This window comes from Adiantum capillus-veneris, chromosome 6 (assembly GCF_014529385.1).
Source record: "Adiantum capillus-veneris isolate H3 chromosome 6, ASM1452938v2, whole genome shotgun sequence".
In the NCBI taxonomy this organism is placed as follows: domain Eukaryota; kingdom Viridiplantae; phylum Streptophyta; class Polypodiopsida; order Polypodiales; family Pteridaceae; genus Adiantum; species Adiantum capillus-veneris.
Genome location: NC_140936.1, coordinates 8,629,309 through 8,651,032, shown reverse-complemented (window position 1 = coordinate 8,651,032; position 21,724 = coordinate 8,629,309). Strand labels below are relative to the sequence as shown.

Genomic DNA, 21,724 nt, shown 5'->3' with positions numbered 1-21,724 from the left:
GTGTGTGCGTTTTTTTGTTTATACATGTTTTCTCTCTCTTTTCCTCTCTCAATGTGTGCGTTTTTTGTTTATGCATGTTCTCTCTCTTTTTTCCTCTCTCAATGTGTGCGTTTTTTGTTTATGCATGCTCTCTCTCTCTTTTCCTCTCTCAATGTGTGTGTGCATTCTTTGTTTATGTATGTGTGTGTGCGTTTTTGTTTATATTTGTACTCTTTCTCTCTCTCTCTCTCTCTCTCTCTCTCTCTCTCTCTCTCTCTCAAAAACACTATGTGTGTGTGTGTGTGTGTGTGTGTGTGAGAGAGAGAGAGAGAGAGAGGGAGAGAGAAAGAGGGGAAGGGAACATGAGAGTGAAGAGAGGAAAGGAGCATACCTGGCTCTCCTTCCTCTCCTCGTGTGTGTGTGTGTGTGTGTGTGTGGAGAAGAAAGAGAGAGAGAGAGAGAGAGAGAGAGAGAGAGAGGGAGAGCGTTACCTGCTCCTTGCTTGAGGGCGTCGAAAAACTCAGATCTGAGATCTGAGTTTTTAGGCGCTCTCTGTTATTTTTTTAGCCCAGCCGGCATTGCTATGAGCGTCGTAAATTTACAAGTAAATTTGCGACGCTCATAGCGACGCCGGGATTTTTTTTTTGAACGTCGCTGTGTGAGCGTCACTAATATGAATAGCCTCTTGTAGTGTTGGTGGGGGGACCAGTGGTCCCCTGCCCCCAATCGTACCTAGCTAGGTATGCAGTGCCTCTCGAACAGAAGCTCATGATGTTATTCATTGTATGAAAAACATTCGAAAAGACTCCGTTTTCCTACATGAGAAAATTTCTAAAACTTCTTGTGGATCAACATTACTATGACCTTGAACGAGATTTTTGATCCCAAGAGAGTAGAAATGTTGTTGTCACCTCAACCTACTTTTTGTAATACCAATAGTGTTATAAATATAATCATATATTTCATGGGCATCTCTTTAAGATTACCTTTTTTTTAAAACAAACCAATATAAATTTGTAGTTCAATGATTTCTACCTTTCTCATAGTTTTTATAATTAAAAGCAATAGAGATACAAAACTGTGGTTTAATGATTACCACATTTTGTAGACTTTCTCTTTAGGTTGAATACTTAAGAAAGTGTGGTTCAAATTAATTTTCAAACATCATTGCAAGTTTGCTAATTTCTCTACAAAACTTAGGCCAAATTGTTTAAATCCACTAACTTCTTCCAAGATAGGGGCCATGTCATCTACCTCCTCCATAATTGGACACTCACTTGCTATTTTCCATTCTATCTCATCTCTCCTCAAATAGAGCCTCATGCGAAACCAAATTGATGACTTGTGGAAGACTAAGAAATTTGTCATGCTTAAAGTTAAAAAAGTTTAATAACCAAACTCACATGGTACATTTTCATGATTACTAATTGTAATTTCTATCAAATAGAGAGAAAATGTGAATAGAGAGAAAATGTGCATACAATGAAATTGGAGGGAGAGAGAGAGAGAGAGAGAGAGAGAGAGAGAGAGAGAGAGAGAGAGAGAGATTCCAATGAAGACTTGAGATCTTTGGAGTCACTAAGTTATGAGTACATTATTCATTTGACATTCAAAGAAAAGAAAGAATTGAATGGGCTAATATACCAAGGCATGTTTGATAAAGTACAAACTATTTTTATAACTAGCCTAATACACATGGCCAATACTTGGGTAGATAGCTAGGAGGAGGGTTACATGTGGATGGTTGGTTTGTTGTTTTGGTGCAATCCTTAAATTGCATATATTAAAAAAGTTAGTAGACCATATAAGAAAAAACCAAGGAACACATGCAAAAAGAATCAATAAATAGAATGTGTCAAGATACCATGCTCACTCCTTATGACGTCCTCTTCATCATTGCCTCTAATCATTATTTAAACCGAATTCTTCTTTCAAATACAAATTAAAGAGTTGTAGATACTAGCATATGCTATCACAAGAAGATTTATAAATTTTCTCATGTAGGAAAACGAAGTCTTTTCCAGTGTTTTTCATACAATGAATAACATCATGAGCTTCTGTTCGAGAGACACCGCATACCTAGCTAGGTATGCGGTGCCTCCCTCACAAAAGCTCATGATGTTGAGGTAAGTCACAATGTGGGAATTATTGTGAGAATTTGTCCAAAACTTCTTGTGTATCAAGTGGGAGATTTTCAATATCAAATGTAAGTATTTCTCCCAAGTATTCTACAAATATCTACTCGCTTCTAAACTAGAAGTCCAAAGTTGCTCCTAACACTAGGAGTCTCGTGCTAACAAAAAGGAGGGTTTGTCTTTTGTTGATTGTTTTAATAGATGAGATAGCTCCCGCACCTCTGCAAAGTCATCTAGCAATCTTGTATGACTTATGCTCACTTAGGGTAGAAAGTGCATAAATGTGACTAGTTCTTTGCACAATTATCCCATAGGTACTTAAAACTAATGGTTGAATAATATATTGTCTTCTATTGCAAGGAGAGTAACATACCACACACCACACATATATATGAGGATACAATAGTTTGATCCTAAGTGCCTTGCAGTCTGGAATCAGTACCTTAGAATGGTAAGGATCTCTACTACCACAACAAACACAAAGAGTGTAGGACATTGTATCAAGGTAAGAAGCATTCTCTCTCTCTCTCTCTCTCTCTCTCTCTCTCTCTCTCTCTCTCATATAGCAGCAACAAAATTGTTTATGCTCTTCTTGATTATGCGGCAATTTTGCAAGTGTAAAGTTTACCCGCAACAGTATGAATAATATTTTGCTCATTGTAGGGAAGAAACAGGTTTTGGTTATTGGCCTTCAGGCTTCTCATGATCCCCGAATTAGCTAGTACATAGCCCAACATACCTTTGCTATCGTTGATTTTGGTAGGAAAACCAATTATGCAAGATAATCTCGGACGCTGGGTTCTTCCTAATGAAACTGATGAGTGTGAGTGGTCAGGAAAGACCTTTGACAACAAAAACATTTTGAAAAACAGAGAAAACTATACCTTTCAGCTACAATGAGGATGTGGATTTGATGGAGGATGTAAGTTTCAAGCAAAGCACAGCTCACAACTGCGATGATGATGATGATGAAAGTGGTTTAATGATCATCTTTCAACAAATAGTCATTGTTGAGAACCTTGAAGGTGAGGTAACCCTTCTCGTAATACTGTTTTTGGCACCGTAATACGAGGCCTTCCCTCTGATTCTTCGTACCTGGATAGAATCCCTTTGCCTTTTCAAGAAGCAGGTCGAAGGTGTATTGAAAATCGTTCCCGACTTCTTCGAGTGGTGCCATGGGCAGCTCGAGCATTTGGCTTGTTGCCACCATCTCTGCATAAGGAAGCCTCCTTGTCATAGACGTTAAACACAGCCAAGTTGATTTCGTGAGTCTCTAGTTGATTCTTGTTCATAGGCGGCCCATAGACTTCTCCCTGGATTACCAAGTTGGGATGCTCCTTAAGCTTTTCTACTAAACCATAGGTCTTACCCAACTCCCCTATGAGGGTTCCCTCAAGCTCCACCATGAAATTTCGTGAGCATGCGACTAGACCCCCACGGCCTTCATCATAGCCATATGTTGCAGACGTGCCATCGATCTTCACTGTAATATAATAGGGCTTTCGCATCATTGCATCCAGTAAATGCATGAACGATTGAACCCGAAACTCCTCGGTTTTGCAGGCGCCATGAGGGAATACCTCAGAGTAGGGAATTGATCTGATGAAGCCTTGCCCATGCTTGAAGGACTTGAGGTTTGATTGCTCGGGTCCCTTTGTGATGCCAAGAATGGCGGTAACATCTTCTTGCTGTAGCCATTTCTCCTCATCGGCATTCAGGCGCTCTGCACAAGGGTGCTTAGAGACATGCTCAAGTCGAATCACCTTCGCCAACACCCGACGCAGCCACTCTCTCGATTCTTGACGTTACGTCCAAGTTTTGGATTCAGGGTTTATAGTGTTTAGGCAATGGTCATGCGAGGCTCAGTTATCAGTTATTTGGATGGATAACTCAGCCTGCATTGTGGTCACGCGCATGTAACTGTGTCGGCTCAGTTCTACTATGCTTGCAAATTTGCTACTATGCTTATTTAGGCGCAGTTACATTTCGTGAGGCTCAATTACAAGTTACTGATAACTGAGCCCCGCGTGACCACGCCATTACTTGGTAAGCCAAAGGCTCTTTTTCCTCTATCTGCTCACACAAGCCACCACGTGGCACATGATTCAAAAATTAAGTCAAAATTTAAACAAGTAAACAAAACGAATGCCGTGAAAAGTTGTTAAGCTATTAAAAAAAATGCCATAAAAAGCTGAAAGTGCTGTCGTGAAAAGTTTTTGAGTAATAAAAGCATGTTCGCAGTGGCAGCTTGCAGCTTCGCACAGGTTCCTAGAGTCAGTTCGCAGAGGCAATTCAATAATAACGTGTCTTTTCGGAGGTTGGATTTGGTACTCTAGGTGAGTAGTTTGTCTTTTAGTGTTTGGATTTGTAACGCTTCTTGCCAAGGCTAACCAGTGAAAATAAGGGCAACCTTGAAATTCTCCAAGTTTCTTGGTCAAAATTAGAAGCTTTTATCGGTAATTACACTAAAACTTATGCAAATTTTCCGGTTTTCTTAAAGCCAAGGGCAAAATCTAACCGGAATTGTACAATTTCAGCCGGTTAAAATACACTTGACCCCCATTTTTTTCTGACACTGCTTCTCGCCGCTATGGAGTTGCTTTTGCTAGATTGTATATGATCCTTGTGATTTAACTTCCCTCAGGTGTATTTCTTTCTAGCCACTCTTTGCGTGCACACGTGCGTGGGCTGTCAAGAAGTGCCCAGTGCAGCTAGGAAAGCGCCAAGCCTCTAACTGTGAGGATTCGTAGCAAAATCAAGCAAGACGTAGATGATTTGAAGCTAGAAACACCTCAAAAAGAACAAAACTCCAGCCATGAAAGATCCACTTTGAAAAAGAACCAAGATTAACTCAAAACTCTTGTGTGTGTGAAGATTAGCCTCACTCCCAATTGCATGAATACCGCTCTTTCGACCTGTTAAAAACCCTAAATTGACGCTTCGATTCTTCGTCGTGACCATTTCATGGAAGCTTCAAAACTTCATTGGAGAAGCCCAAGTAGTTATTTGAGGAGGAGAAACCCTAATTGGAGGTCTCACAGCCTTGAATATGTAGAGGAATCAACACGGGACTGCACTAGCACCCTGGATTGGAATGGCTGTATCTCCTTGCTTATCTGTCCAAATGAGCTCATTCTTGGCTCTATAAGTTCCTTCTCAACTTGAGCAATGATGTAACCATCATTGATGTGGCATTTTGAGCCGTTTTGTGCTATTTTTAGACTATCTTTAATCATTTTATGGCCATTTTTATCCCTTTTTTGCCCAAAAATACCCCCCTTTTGTCGGTAAATGTCCAAACGAGCTGGGAAAATCCTTGTTTTTGTGGAAAATTCCATTTTAGCTCAAATTTAATGTTGAACCTCATTTTTCCTCTTGGTAAGCACTTTGGACACGTCTTTTACGCCCACGCGTAAAACCTGCTATTTTTGGCCAAGATTGCTCCCATTGAACTTTCTAGGCAAAACGAGCGTGCCACTTCGAAGAAATTGACATTGTACATTCCTAAAGAAAATTAGGCATGATTTAATGTGATAAAACATGCAATGGTGCCACAATCTCGACCTTGCCTGCCCGACAAGTTATGTACACGCCTGCAACCATGGCATCCGTTTTCGCATATATCACACTATGTACATGGTAGCATTTAACACTAGGTTGGTAATGGGACACTTTTATGTCCTGGGACACTTTTATGTCCTGTTAAGTGACCATTTTCCTTGAATTATGTCAAGAGTTTCAAAATGGATTTTGAGGTGCTATCGGTCTCAAAAGTTGTCTCATGAGTTGAAAAAAACTCGACATTTTTTTGGAATATCAATTCCATCTTTAACCTTGTCCTTGCACAACATTTCACAACCTAAACTGTGTGAAAAAACGGGTCCTGTTTTTGTCTTTTTTCAACTTTTTGCAACTATACCACTCTAGAATTCATGTTTGTGAGGTCTATAATGCTAGAGAACTATCTTTAGTAGTCTTCAACATGTCCTGATGCTTCTAGGGAGAAATAAATGTTAAAGTTGTAAGTTATGACCAAATTACAAAAATGATCAAATCCTGTTTTTTAGCCAATTTTAGCTCTTTTATGATTTTTTGGTGGCTTTCATGATATCCAAATGTAGTTTTGATTTTCTATGTCGCATATTGTAACATAAAGCTAATATTCCTTGAGTTTTGGGGTACCTAATACCCTATTTTTCATAGTAGACAACGATGGTTGATTTTTTCAATTATAGAAGAAAACGAGACATTCTAGTATATCAAGTATAGCTTTTTCAATATTGTTAGTTTCTTGTGACAACTACATGCATTTTGTAGGTAGTAACCATATCTAGTCATAAGGATCAAATTTGGCTAGATATTGATAGTTTCTATGGGATTCTACAACTCATAATGTTGAACCCAGTTTTTTCATGTTTGCTGTATTTAGCACTTCATCTTTGTCCCCAAGATTCCCCTTGGTAAGAGATGTATTATTCTTTTGACATGCTCCATGGCTCCTTATGAACCTAAAGGACAATAGGGAACTAAAAAAACATGCATATAATATTATTTGTATTGAGCGTGGCTATAGAAACTTTAATGATAGGTTTGCAGAATGGTAAAAATTCAACTTTTTTGTACCTATTTCTTTTGGCAAAACAAAAAATAGTGAGTGAGAAGCAATCATATGTTCTGATCACCAACCCATTGAAGTTAACTAGGGAATTTATCTCAAGTCCTACAAAATCCCTAATCCTATTTTTATGCAACAAAACGTAAGAAATGACTGTTTTGATAAAAATGTACTGGTCCATCAACTTTGGAGGCTTGGTGTGACCAAAAGATGAGAAATTTTACAAGTTTCTTAATGGTACATGGCCAAAACCCCTCACATCCCTGTAGTCTTTGAATTCTTTGTTTGTCTTTGGCAAGGGTTACTCTCTAAGACTTTCACGGTTCCTTTCATTGTCCACACAAATAGTAATGAACTGCACTGCACGCTTTCCATCCTAGCTCCTTATTCTAGCATAAGCTAACCCAACATCCATCACCTTGGTTTCCATGTGAGTAGAAGTGATGTATGGATGCCCAAGGATAAGAGGGTATGTAGACATATCCTATAGAAAGAAATTCTAGTCATCTTTCACATCCCCTATAGTTACCTCATTGGAAAACCTCTGTACAGCTCCCCTGATGAGTTGTTTGCTGCACAAATCATCCATCCATGATTTATATCAATTGGCCATTTTCCTTTTTGATATAGACTCTTTGACATGAGGTTAATTTTTGACCCATGATCTATCAACGCATTGTATGGCTCTTGTAAGTCTCCAACTTTTACTAGGGTCTCAGTAGTTGCTCTTGCCCAGTGACTCTTCAAGTAGAACTCTTGTGAGTGGTGTCGACTTCATCTTCATTATCCAAGAAGCGAACGTGTTTTACTCCTCCCCTAGACTTGTAGCATCCAACAACAATTTCTTCACCTTGCTCACCATAGACCTGTACACCCTGTGAATTTAAAGTCTCTCCTTCACCCTATACATGGACAGATTCAGTAAGAGACTGTCGCTTTCTCTTTATAATATCAATTATTTCTTCATAGAACTCCCACTTTGCTATGCCAAGGACCTCACTCAAGGTAAATTCCACCTTACTGTTCAAAATCCTCTCTTCCAAAATCCTTTTGAGATCCGTTACTACCTCTATATTAGATTGGAGTTTGTAGGCCGGACCCTTTGCTTTGGATTTTGTTGCTTCCTTCTTCTTCTCTTTAGAGGCTTCTTGCATAGGAACCTCAGGGGTAGGCATTTGTTGTGGAGAACTTGATCTAGGAGGCAGTGTGTCGTTTCTACCTCCACTCCTTGTGGCCCTTTTTGAAGGTCCTTCATCCCCATTCTCACGCCTACGTTTCTCCTCAACAACGGCTTCATTGGCTTAATATTTGGCAATGTATGCATGCAGTGACAAAGAATCTATAGGGTCATTCCAACCTATTTCTAGACGAATGAAATCTCCAGCTTCATGCAAAACTTCTATAGTCATCTTACCCTTGATAGAAGATTCTATTGCACATGGCTATAGCTCTCCAATCCCATAAGGTTCCTCTTCTCCAACCTTGACTGATCTTTTCTCTTAATGCGCTCCACCTGAGGTAAAATTTTCAAAAGTTTTCCAAAACTCAGATTATTTACTTTTTCTAGAAAGTTTAGGCCAAATTAAGTTTTGACTTGATTTATAGGCTCAAAATAGATCATGAAAAGACTGTCTAGTGAAAAAGTTCAAAAAAGTGTTCATTTTGGGCCAAAAGTTAATAATCACGATTATTAACTTTCAGCTTAGATTTGACCAAGATTCATACCATTGACTCCTTGCCTGCATACAAACAACTTTTGTAAAGGCCCAAAAGATTTGGATCATCAAACTGACCAAAAACTAGGTAAAAACTAAAGTTTGTACTGACTTTTTGAGTCTTGAGTGTAAATTGGAAAAAAAATTGTCCAAACTTGATGAAACTTGATTCATAGGCTTATATTGATGTGATATAAACATGTGTATATGCTCAGTTGATCAAAAAGATGAAAGAAGTTGCCAGTTGTAAATAATCACGATTATTTACATCTGTCCCATTTTTCAACTTTTTTGACCAAGTCAGCATACCACTAGTTTTACCATGTTGTAATAATCCCACAAACCGAATTTGATAAGATTTGGATCACTGGATTGAAAATTGTGACCAAATTTGCAAAGTCAGTCTGCGGACAGAAAACTAATAACCATTTGACCAAAAATTGTCCAAAAATGAAACTTGGCTAGAGACCTTAAGTTGAGTTCCTTAACAGATCTGTGTCAAGATTGGGACAAAAACTTGTAAACAATTTGCCAGAGTAAATAATCGCAATTATTTACATTTGCTGCAAAAATTGACAATCTTGTATATTTGGGCATACCACAAGGTCAAGCATAGCAAGTAGACCCCACAAATCAATTTTGGTGAAATTTGGATCACCAAAGTGGGATTTAAGTCAAATTCTTGAAATCAGAGTTTGCGGACACGAAACAGTTGATAAACTTTATGAATCTTGTTCAAATTAAGTTTTAACTTGATACATAGGCTCAAAAGAGATCATAAAAAGATTGTTTAGAGAAAAAGTTGAAAAAGTTGTCATTTTAGGTTAAAAGTTAATAATCGCGATTATGAACTTTTGGCTCAAAACTAATCAAGGTTGATACCAGTGATTCATTACATGTGTACAAACAACTTTTGTAAAGGCACAAAAGATTTGGATCACAAAACAGACCAAAAACTTGGTAAAAATTGAAATCTGTACTGATTGTCAATAAATTAAGTCTAACTTGATAAATCCTGTTCAAATTAAGTTTTGACTTGATTCATAGGCTCAAAAGAGATCATAAAAAGACTGTTTAGGAAAAAAGTTGAAAAACGTTGTCATTTTAGGTCAAAATTTAATAATTGTGATTATAATCTTTTGGCTCAGATTTGACCAAGGTTGATACCATTGACTCCTTGCATGTATACAAACAACTTTTGTAAAGGCCCAAAAGATTTGGATCACCAAACTGACCAAAAACTGGATAAAAACTAAAGTTTGTACTGACTTTTTGAGTCTTGAGTGTAAATTGGGAAAAAAATTGTCCAAACTTGATGAAACTTGATTCATAGGATTATATTGATGTGATATAAACATGTGTATATGCTCAGTTGATCAAAAAGATGAAAAAAGTTGCCAGTTGTAAATAATCATAATTATTTACATCTGTCCCATTTTTCAACTTTTTTGACCAAGTCAGCATACCACTAGTTTTACCATGTTGTAATAATCCCACAAACCGAATTTGATAAGATTTGGATCACTGGATTGAAAATTGTGACTAAATTTGCAAAGTCAGTCTGCGGACAGATCAAAACTGATAACCATTTGACCAAAAATTGTCCAAAAATGAAACTTGGCTAGAGACCTTAAGTTGAGTTCCTTAACAGATCTGTGTCAAGATTGGGACAAAAACTTGTAAAAAATTTGCCAGAGTAAATAATCGCGATTATTTACATTTGCTGCAAAAATTGACAATCTTGTATATTTGGGCATACCACAAGGTCAAGCATAGCAAGTAGACCCCACAAATCAATTTTGGTGAAATTTGGATCACCAAAGTGAGATTTAAGTCAAATTCTTGAAATCAGAGTTTGCGGACACGAAACAGTTGATAAACTTTATGAATCGTGTTCAAATTAAGTTTTAACTTGATACATAGGCTCAAAAGAGATCATAAAAAGATTGTTTAGAGAAAAAGTTGAAAAAGTTGTCATTTTAGGTTAAAAGTTAATAATCACGATTATGAACTTTTGGCTCAAAACTGATCAAGGTTGATACCAGTGATTCATTACATGTGTACAAACAACTTTTGTAAAGGCACAAAAGATTTGGATCACAAAACAGACCAAAAACTTGGTAAAAATTGAAATCTATACTAATTGTCAATAAATTGAGTCTAACTTGATAAATCCTGTTCAAATTAAGTTTTGACTTGATTCATAGGCTCAAAAGAGATCATAAAAAGACTGTTTAGGAAAAAAGGTTGAAAAACGTTGTCATTTTAGGTCAAAATTTAATAATTGTGATTATAATCTTTTGGCTCAAAACTGACCAAGGTTGATACCATAGACTGTAATCATGATTGCAAACATCTTTTGTGAAGGCTCAAAGAGTTTGGATCACAAAACAAGCCAAAAACTTGCTAAAAACTTAAATCTGTACTGATTGTCAAGAAATTCAGTCTGACTTGATGAATCTTGTCCAAATTAAGTTTTAACTTGATTCATAGGCTCAAAAGAGATCATAAAAAGACTGTTTAGGGAAAAAGTTAAAAAAAGTTGTCATTTTAGGTCAAAAGGTAATAATCGTGATTATTAACTTTTGGCTCAAAACTGATCAAGATTGATACCATAGACTCTTAATATGATTGCAAACATCTTTTGTGAAAGCTCATGAAGTTTGGATCATAAAACAGACCAAAACCTTGATAAAAACTGAAATCTGTACTAAATGTCGAGAACTTGAGTGTGACTTGGTAAATCTTGTTCAAATTCAGTGAAACTTGACTCATAGGCTTATCTTGATGTGTTAAACAAGTTTACATGCTCAGATGACCAAAAATCACCAAAAGTAAATAATCACGATTATTTACTTTTGCTCCAGAATTGAAAATTTTTTCACAACTAAATATACCATAGGGTCAAGCACATCAAGTAGACTCTACAAATCAAATTTGGTGAAATTTAGACCACAAAAGTGAGACTTAAGCTAGATTCTCGAAATCAGAGTCTGCGGACACGGAGTAGTGGGTAAACTTGATCAAATTTTATCCAAACTTGTTGAAACTTGCCCAAGGGATTTAAAAAGTTGTATACTTGCCAAAACAATCCAAAAAGTGTCAGAAATTAGCAAAAGTAAATAATCGCGATTATTTACTTCTACTATCCAGAGACTTCAATTTTGACTTTTGGGCTTATATAGTGTTAAACCAGCATAATATAAGGCCATAGAGGAAATTTTGGGTTCAATCGGATCAAAACTGGTACATGTTAACTCAGTTTCAAGTTGCAGATTAGTCCTTTAGCTCCTTGCAAGGATATAATTTGGAAATCTCATTTGCTGAATCACTTAGCTCAGATTGAAGAACCAGGTTGCAGGCAAAGAATGGAGCTTGACAAGAGCTGAATTCAAGTCAAGTGAAAAAAACGGATAACAATTTAATCTGCAGGTTAGGTTATTCAAGGCCTAGATTTTCATCATTTCAAAGGCTACAATCAATTCTGACACTTTCGAGCTAGAGTTAATAAACTCTTGTGAGTCTAAGAGAAATCAACTGCCAAAAGTACTTTGGAAAAAGCAGTCTTATCAAACTTGAGCAGAATTTTTTTTGCTAATCAATACCAAAGTCTGCTAGGAGACAAATTTTATTGAACCAGTCTCGACATGGACTCATCTTGAGCTGAGAGTTCAAGTGCATCACAACAAGCTAGTAGCAATGGCAACATCGGTACAAGTGCAAACGAGCGAATTTTACAGCTTTATGGCTACAATGGAGATAAAGTCTTGTATACAGATTCAAAAGGCCATAGATACTTGATAAACAGCAAAAGCAGCGCAGGAGCCAATATCCTATTGATCAGAGTAAAACCAGATTCAGAGAACTCCCAGATGTTCACAAACATCAGTGGAGCTAGGTATTGCAAGCTCAAAGATGAAGTGCATATAGAAGTTCAGAAAATCAACCCAAGTGGTTATCTAGAAATCTGCACAAGCCTTTGCAACAAAGCGTACTTTTGGTGCATATGCAATCAGGGTCATTGTACATGGATTACAGTGGTCAGATCTACAATCGAGAACCAGAGCTACAAGATCCAACAGATCAACCAATAGAAGCCAATCTAATTGGAGAACCAAGCCAGAGACGGTACAAAGGTCAAGATGGAGCAGTCTACAGCTTGATGCTCGGTGTTCTAAAAGAAGATGCCAACAATTTGGCAAGCACAAAAACAGCAGCTCCTCTTTAAGAGCTTGACATGACAGAAGCAAATGAAATACCACCAGTCATGGTGTATTGCTCAGATTATGGACGAAAAGGTGGACAATATTTTTGAAGATTGTCCAAGAAATCCTGACAACAGGGATACATCAACTACCAAACAAGCTGTAGAGCAAATTGGAAATTCAAATCTCGATGTAAGTGCTTCAAACCCGTCATTTATAATGCAATTGGATGATTTTGCATTACCATTAGAAGCACAATTCAAAACACTACAAGTACAAAATCAACATAAAGATGCACAGGCACACGAACAACTTAAAATTGATTCTTTGAACAAAAAATTCTTGCATGAATTTAGTAAAGGTGTCGAGATCACCAAAGGGTGAAAAGACTGTTAGGTTTGCAAATGATTTTGCATCCACTGACACAAGTGTGCAATCATTCACGAGTCTACGAGACACATCAAACATAATGATGTTAGCATTATATGGTACACATAATTCATATGCACACTATGCGGACCAAAAAGGGCAACTATACAAAAAGGATCAACCAGTGTTTGAACGGCCCACATACCAGCTCATAGAAGTGCGTCCAGTGATATATCAGAAAAGATGGTTCATTTCAGAGGAAAGAATATATTAAGGTCCATCCTCTCTAGAGCTGAAGGATATTACCCGAGTGAACTCAAAAATTTGTTTAGAGACAAACTCTCCTCCATCGAAAATCAAGCTTCGATGTTGTGACCAAACGAGCATATACTTTGACCAAAACAATCGTAGATATAGACGAGATTCTAGCATCTATGATGCCTTGCATCTTGAAACCACAAAAGCTCATATCATAGGAGACCCATGGGATAGACAATATCAAGGCAAAGATAATGCTATCTACAACTTGACTTGGGGAATAATTTGTCATGTTTCATGGAGATACATAGGAAACTATGCAGAAGGTTTACAGATGCCAAACATCAACAGTGCTACCCAAAGTGTACCTTCACAATCCCAAAAGGTGAGACTCAACCAGAGCCAAATAGTTTTGAGCTCTCACAATGAAGTAGGCTATAGTGATCACCCTAGGAAGGGGGGAGCTGCAAATTCATCAATCTCAGCTCTAGTACCAGAAAATGCTACACCAGTTAGAAGCCCAAGAACTTCTAGCCAGCAGACCCCTACAAAGCAAAAACCATTGGAAGATCATATGGTTGTTGGAAGTTTCTCACTGACACAGATCCCATCAAAATCTGCAGAAAAATTCTTCTATGAAGATCATCAAGGATAAAAGTTTCAGTTGATCTCCACATGTCAAAGCCAAAAGCCGACAAATCCCACAGTGCTCAAGAAATTGCATGAGACAAAGCTCGCATATGCATATCAAGATGCACATGGTAACGAATATCAACAAGTTCATGACCTTGTACAAGCCCCTATGGATGCTAAACCTGAAGTCAAGGACTATTTGAAGATGATGCAAAGCCTCAAGCTACCAGAACAGGTGATAAAAAGACAAAATCAATGAAAGCTAAAGTCCAAAAGGCCACACAAAGGTCACCAATCAAAATTTTCTTCGAAGAGACAGATTCTGCCAAAAAGCACGGTGGATCTTCTAAGATCAAAAGTTACTCAAATGCAGGAACACAATGCTCAACAGTTGCAAGAAAAAGGTACAATATTACAAAAAAACGAGCCAACATCCATGGAAGCAGGTGGTCAAAGCAAAGAAAATGCAGATAAAGTTCAACCAAGTTCAATCAAGTGCAACATTGTTGGTGAGAATGAAGAAAAGTTGTCAAAAGAAGTAAAGCTTGATTTTCAGCTAGATAAAAACCTCATGTTTTTTTTCACTTGGAAAAGATGTGGCCAACCAAAGTTGAAAGATGCTCCTGAATTTGTGAGCATATCAGGAAACAAACGAGCAGAATGCTGGGGAATCATCTCCACCACCATTGAAGTAAGCTCACAGATCATCATAGCTCAATTCCATGTGATCACAGCAAAAGATACGCTAGATGGCATCATAATGGGAATGCCAATGGCCCAAAAGATGTCAGAGATATAGAATCTAAATAGGATTCAGTCTAATGAGACAACAAAGAATGAAGACCAAGACTGGTCACCCGTGGACGACAACACAAAGTCCTCAAGCACACTTAAAATGGAGATCGATGCCAAAGCAAAGCTTATTGAAGATGATTCATCTCCATCAAACAGAACTTTAGAAGAGATTAAAGCAAATCAGGCAATAGAAAGTTTAGATCAAATAGAATAAATATCAACCACGATAGCTATGGAGCAAAAAATGCCACAAAAGCTAGAAGGAATGAAGATCAAAATTGCAGACAAAGGTAAAGCTAAAGTGGGACTCCCACCGACTAGCAAAGAAGTTGTGACAACATATGCCTTTACATCAAAGAACCCTCATGGATCAGCTTCTTCAAGCCCTTCAAGCTTTCAAAACTTCAAGTCAATTGCTGACGCAACTGAAACCTCTAAGGAGACACCCAGAAAAGCAAATATATATCAGCCAAAGTACTCAAGAAAGCAGAGGAAAGTCAAGCAAGTGCTTGTTCCGAGCAATTTAGTGAAAGTCAATGATCCGGTTTGGATTGAGGATAGGAAATCAACACAGAAAGACAAACACATGGGATGGATAGCATCACAATGGAGCTTAAAGGAACAGGAGTACTATGGAGGTAACAAATAGATATCGGTACCAAGACCACAGGTTAGAGCATATGAAGTAACTCCCAAGAAAGAAGGCCCACAAGGTATCAACCTCGACAATATCCTAGGATACCTAAGAAGTAAGTACACAACAGAACAACATTGAATGATGCTGAAGTCTAGCACGACTCACAAAAGGATACAGAACAAAGATGGATCTCAAAAAATGTTCTTCTTGGACAAGGATTCTACACAGGGTATACAAAGATTTGGCTACCAGTCAACCACAAGACAACTGCAACTACCCAAGACCTGCATGAAGATCTCAAGAACTTGACAAAACCTTGAGCAAATTAAATTCAACAAAGGAGATACAAAGGCCATCGAGAGATTTGGATTCCTAAGTCTTTCAATGCTCCTAGTCAAAAGCCAAATGCTGACAGTGAACAGAGGCCTACAACAACATCAAAGACTCCTATCACCAGGCCTATTTGGAAAGTCAAATAGATAAGGGAGCCTTCACAGTCAAAGAAGGACAACACAACCAACGTGAATGCAAATTCAAAGATGATAAAACAGGTATGGCAAAAGAAACCTTCAATGCCAACTTGGTCCTTCACTAATCCTCTTTTTGAGGATTCAAGCTTACTTTTACCTGAAAAAATGTTTGTAGTAAGCACAAGAATGTAAAAACTCAAGTCGCAAGAGTGCAAAAAACACCCTTTGGCATAGTCAGAGTTGGGCTGCTGAGCCATAAAATGAGCAAAGCATTAGTCCCAAAACTTCAAGTCATATTAAACTCTATGCTAAGAGTCGTTATTATTAGGCTTACACTCAAGCTAGAAGAGTTGAGCATATCTAAGTCGTGTTGCTCATGCTGGATGAGATGAGCATAAGAGTCGAAGTCTATTAACTTACAATTGGTGGAGTGTCGTAGAGTCCAACACTCACGCACAATGCACAGTAAGATGAGAGCACATATCCTCGTCAATGAAAACCACTCTTAAAGGGGTTCCAGCTTGCAAAGCCATGCATATGCTTTTATAGCTACACCATCTTTCTGAAGAACCCCTCAAAATTTTACTTGCACAGCATATTGCTTTCCATGCATTTTTGTGTATGCATAAATAGGATGTCACACCATCGAACATATGCATTAGACACTCTTGTTTGCTGTCACCTATGCACCTTGAGTGGACTACAGCAGGCAAACCAATGTTCCATCATGCTACCCTTTCATGTTTGCTACCTTTCTAATTACATATCTATCAACAAATAATCCCTTGAGTACTTTATTAATATTTTCCATGCTAATAAGTACTCCAATAATACGCGTATACCAAAGGCACTTTTTTCCCACTGGGTTTTTTCCCTTTGGTCATCGAGGTATTAGACCCTAATTTAGAACCTCATCATTCTACTTCCCTTGTATATACTTTTTATAAATAAACAGCTGTCTCATCATTATGCTATTACAACGGACAAATGCAACATCATCTCTCAAAATTGACTATTCAGACCAATGAAGATGCTGCAGCAAATTGAACCTCATCAACAAATCCAATGACAAAATGAAGATCAGCCCATTAACAACCAATCAAAACCATCCACAGCCTCCAAGGACACTTTTTCAACAGTGCCCGGGGACAGGCACTAAAATAGGAAGGGGGGAATGTTAACTGAGTCAACGTCAGTCAACAAAAGCTGACCAGATTGAAGACGAACGGATGCACATCGAAGATCAAAGTGAAGAAGTAATAAAGATTGGAGTTACACATTTTCCACATTTTCCCAAAATGGTCAAGTATTATAAATTCCCAATTTATTTCAAGCGATTGTAATATTTTAATGTGTTACAGGCTCAATAAGAGTTCCAAGATGTAAAGCATAGGTCACTTAGTGTACCTGGGTTGCAGATATAATAAGTGTGGAGCCTCAAAGGTCTTGGGCGCCTGACATTACATATTTTAGACCTTGCTAAGGTATAAAAGCCAACTTTGTAAAGATTTTATCAAGTTTTTGGATAAGAAATACACAGCGTGAGCTAACGGTGCTCCCTTCTCTCCTTCTCGCGCTTCCTACTCCCTTTCCGGTTGTCACATTGCAAATGCGTTTGTTGCATTGCAACTGCAGGTAAGAGCTCTACGCATTGACGTAAGCCATTCACAGTATTTTGTAGCTTTTGGCGTCGCCGACCCGTGGCCTAATTTCATCATAACTAGGAATTTAGACTTTTAAAACGAAAACTAAGCATAGGCGGGGTATTGGGGCATGATTGCTAAGCATTTAGATGCATTCTGGGTCAAAAATGACTAGGTCAAAAATCCACTGCTGTTAATAATTGTGATTTTGGAACTTGACCTAAAGTGGGGTTTGAGGTCATAGGTATGTGTGCTTAGGTCTTATAAACTTGTCCTAGAAGTTTCGTTACGTTTGGATGTCATTTGATGATGTAACGGATGTGATTTGCTTGCCGATGAGCGATTGGCTTTTGGTGATTTCAGTCACTTGAGTGTAGCTTGAGTTAGATGCGAGTTGTTAGTTGTTTTCCGAGAGATTGACAACCTATTGTAGCCTCTATGAACTAATCGAGTCAGCTTCGTCCCATTTGATAAATTAGTCGTGATTCTCGCTAATACTGTAATAAGATAGGATAGTGAGGTTAGACATGCGTCCCACAGCTGATGTGGCGCATACAAAAGCGATGACCCTTTGGATACATAGAGCTAAAGAAAGGCACTACAAAATAGAAAAATATCTTTTATCAATTACAAAGATATAATCAAGAAAAAACTATACAATATGGTTTAGGTATACGAGTACTCTACCTTTGGTACGCAACCCCGTGCATACTCCCATTCTTTGTCGATGATGTCTTCTTCAGGTGCTTTTGCTTCAATCTCTCATGAATCCACTCCGCACTATTGAGATATGGGAAACATGCAAGGTGTCTAGGAACTAAGGGTCCCCTCCTTCCTCCATGTACTTGTTTTCATGCTTCTCTCTCCTGCAAACGCCTTGCCTTTGCCATTGTCCACAAGTCCACCCACTTGGTCATAACCTTTGCATTGAGAATACAAAAGTTATTGACCACTTGAGATAGATTCATATCCATGTTAAATAATTTTCCCTTTCCACTTGGCAAGTGTGAAGTCATCGTTGCATCCTCCTTGTATGACCACATGCGAGGCATTGAGGAATTAACTTATGCCAAAATACTCTGAGATGTAAACAAATACCTTTTGCAGGATCCACTCTTTGGCCATGCATGCCTCTAGTTGAGATCGTAGCCGCAAAAAATCTTTGAGAGTCTTAAAAAATATCTCTAAAAAGAACATCCATCGTGCGTGCAATACTGTGCATATAGAAATCTCCTCAACCACGTGAATCAAGAGGTTAATTTGACAAAGAAGAACTGATCCAGGAAATGCATCCTTAATGACACACACAGTTTCTGCTGTAAGTGTTTGAGCAGCAGGGATAACATCTATTTCAATTTCCTTAGAGCTCAGAAAACGCACAAGAATACACTAAGTGTTGAGGTTATTGTGTACATAAAAAGTGTAGTTGAGTGGAGTCTTGTGGTGTACCTTACTAGCTCTCCAAGTTTAAAAATAGCATCCCTCACTTTCTTGTCAATCTTCCCATTGGCGGCACCTCGTGGAGTAATAGAGGTGGGGAGACGTTTCAAGACCCTCAAATCCTCCCTCGCCCCCAATGAGTCCTTCTCTCCAATAATGTGGTCCCACAGGGTGGGCTACATTCTTGAATATGTGCATGGGATCCAAGAAGAGGTGTTTTATTTTTAAGTCCTTCCAATATGAAAGCCTTAAAAATATGGAATACCTTGACATACCTTTTGGTGGAGTACTCGGAGACGGATTGTTGTTGTAGTGTTCTTCCCATGTGCATGGGATCCAAGAGGAGGTCTTGTATTTTTAAGTCCTTCCAATATGAAAGCCTTAAAAATATGGAATACCTTGACATACCTTTTGGTGGAGTACTCGGAGCCGGATTATTGTTGTAGTGCTCTTCCCTAATAGTTGCCCAATTTTCCATTGTGAGCTTTAGAGACGCCTTCCCGTTTGTTGGAGCCTTGTACTTGCTATGAACTTGGGGTAAGAAACAATGGTTTTTTGGATAGATTACCTTGCACAAAGCATCTGGCCTCTCTATCACCAATGATGGCCCGCAAGTAGGCCATGCATTGTCGCCCGATGTGGATAACCCTGCATACATGTCATATCGTTATAGAGAAGCTTCAAACTAGAGTGAGAGAAATAGAGAGAGAAGGGAAAGGGAGATACCAAAAATATCTCCAAGCCCATGATAGTCGTGCATAGTCCACATAAGGATTCCCCTCACAATGTCTTCTCTCCCCCCCTTTGGAAGTGAGACATCTACAATAGGGATACCTCTCCATAACTCCTCCAACTCCTTGAGGTGGGGCTCGAGGTAGACATCAATATTCATCACTTTGTACTTCCCTGGCACAAGAAAGGAAAAAAGTATATCGCCCTTCTTGGTTGTCTCCCATGGTGGAATAATGTAGTTGACGATCACCACAAGCCAAGTGCTCCATGAAGTAGACTTAGTGCCAAAGGGATCACCACAAGCCAAGTGCTCCATGAAGTAGAATTAGTGCCAAAGGGATTGACATCATCACTTGATAACCCAAGCCTCAAGTGTTGAGGCTCCAACCCAAACACTGGCCATTGATTTTGGATGTGCCTCATTCCATCATTTGAGCGGTGGTTGGCGTGCCACGTGAGAAGATCCATGATAGACCTGCTTTTAAACATGTGTTGAATGCGAGGGATTAATGGAAAATGTCTCAATACCTTGCGGGATAGGTGCTCCCCGCTCACTCCGGTCTTATAGAGTGCTTCCTCGCACATGGGACATGAGGTAGTATGTGTGTTCTCATTGCAATATAGTATGCAATCATTGACGCATGCGTGGATGCACTCATGCTCCATTTCAAGTGCAGTGACATACAATCTAGCTTGTCGAAAATCCGGAGGCATGTGATATTTTGGCAACATTTTTCCTATCAAACTACAACCAAAAAGCGTATTAATACAATTGTAAGGAGGCACCATGAAGCAAGAGAGATGTATAAAAAGGCATATAACGAACTTACCTAAAGGAGTGCATCTACACTTGCATTGATCCAACCAAATTTCACTTTCAAATTGAGGACTTCCAAGAATGCCCGGAGCACCGAGTACTGTGCACCATCATAAAGAGGTGTTTGGACACTCGTCAGCAATCTATCCTTTGTTGTCGCTGCCTGTCGAGTGCACATTTTTCCTATCAAACTACAACCAAAAAGCGTATTAATACAATTGCAAGGAGGCACCATGAAGCAAGAGAGATGTATAAAAAGGCATATAACGAACTTACCTAAAGGAGTGCATCTACACTTGCATTGATCCAACCAAATTTCACTTTCAAATTGAGGACTTCCAAGAATGCCCGGAGCACCGAGTACTGTGCACCATCATAAAGAGGTGTTTGGACACTCGTCAGCAATCTGTCCTTTGTTGTCGCTGCCTGTCGAGTGCACAGTTGACAATCCTTCTCGCACACGTTGGATCCATGAGCCAACAACTCATCACACATGTTGAACATGTGCTCATCCTCTAGCTGAAAGTGCTTGTGAGATGCCAGAGGAGGAGCTATTGAAGTAGAGCTAGTGGCAGGGTCACCATGCACCACGCCTAATTCATCCAACAGCTCTTGTCCTTGTCGTTTGGCATTGCGTACCGGTGCACCACCACCAAACACAAACCAATGGGGAACCTCCTCAAGCGAGGGGTGAGTGGAGCTCTCATATCTCCGAGCCCTTTTTCGAGGACGCCAAAGACCTTCGTTCTCCATGATCCAAAACAATGCGTCTCAAGCGAGGGATTGCTCTTTTGCACTTGGAGCAAGGACAAGGGATTTTGTCCTTGAGCCACCGATCACCTTCAGTTTCACCTTCACCTTCAGGCCATGATCATCCCAGTCGTCCTACATACGCACAAAAGAGAGATTATAATTTAAAAAAATATATTTAACCATATTTGTCCTAAAAAATAAACAATTAATTAGAGAAAATAGTGTCAATTATATATTTCAATAAAAAGAGAGAAATGACTAAAAATACAAAGAGAATAAAGGGCAATGAGTGCTACAAATTTTTAGAATAAAGTGCAATTAGTACTTATACTAAATGGCTTAATTTTTAATCGCAAATAGTACAAAAAGAATATGTTACTCATTAAAAAAACCTCTAAAAGTGCTACAAATAAACATATGCTAATTACTTAAGTACATGTTAGTAAACAATATTCAATACTGTCAATTCAAAAAATATATTAAAAAAAAAAAAGTCTATGTATGAAATTATGGTAATCTAAGGGTAGA

General features: G+C 38.5%; 1 pseudogene across 1 annotated transcript; it reads right to left on the bottom strand.

Annotated features, from left to right (window-relative positions):
• Positions 1 to 2,711: 2,711 nt before the first annotated feature.
• On the bottom strand, positions 2,712 to 21,196 carry LOC147455110 (uncharacterized; annotated as a pseudogene). The gene is made up of 3 exons (XR_015188297.1): positions 20,755 to 21,196; positions 2,999 to 3,912; positions 2,712 to 2,928 (listed from the first exon to the last, which is right to left on the bottom strand). The product of XR_015188297.1 is annotated as an uncharacterized LOC147455110 (transcript).
• Positions 21,197 to 21,724: the final 528 nt, after the last annotated feature.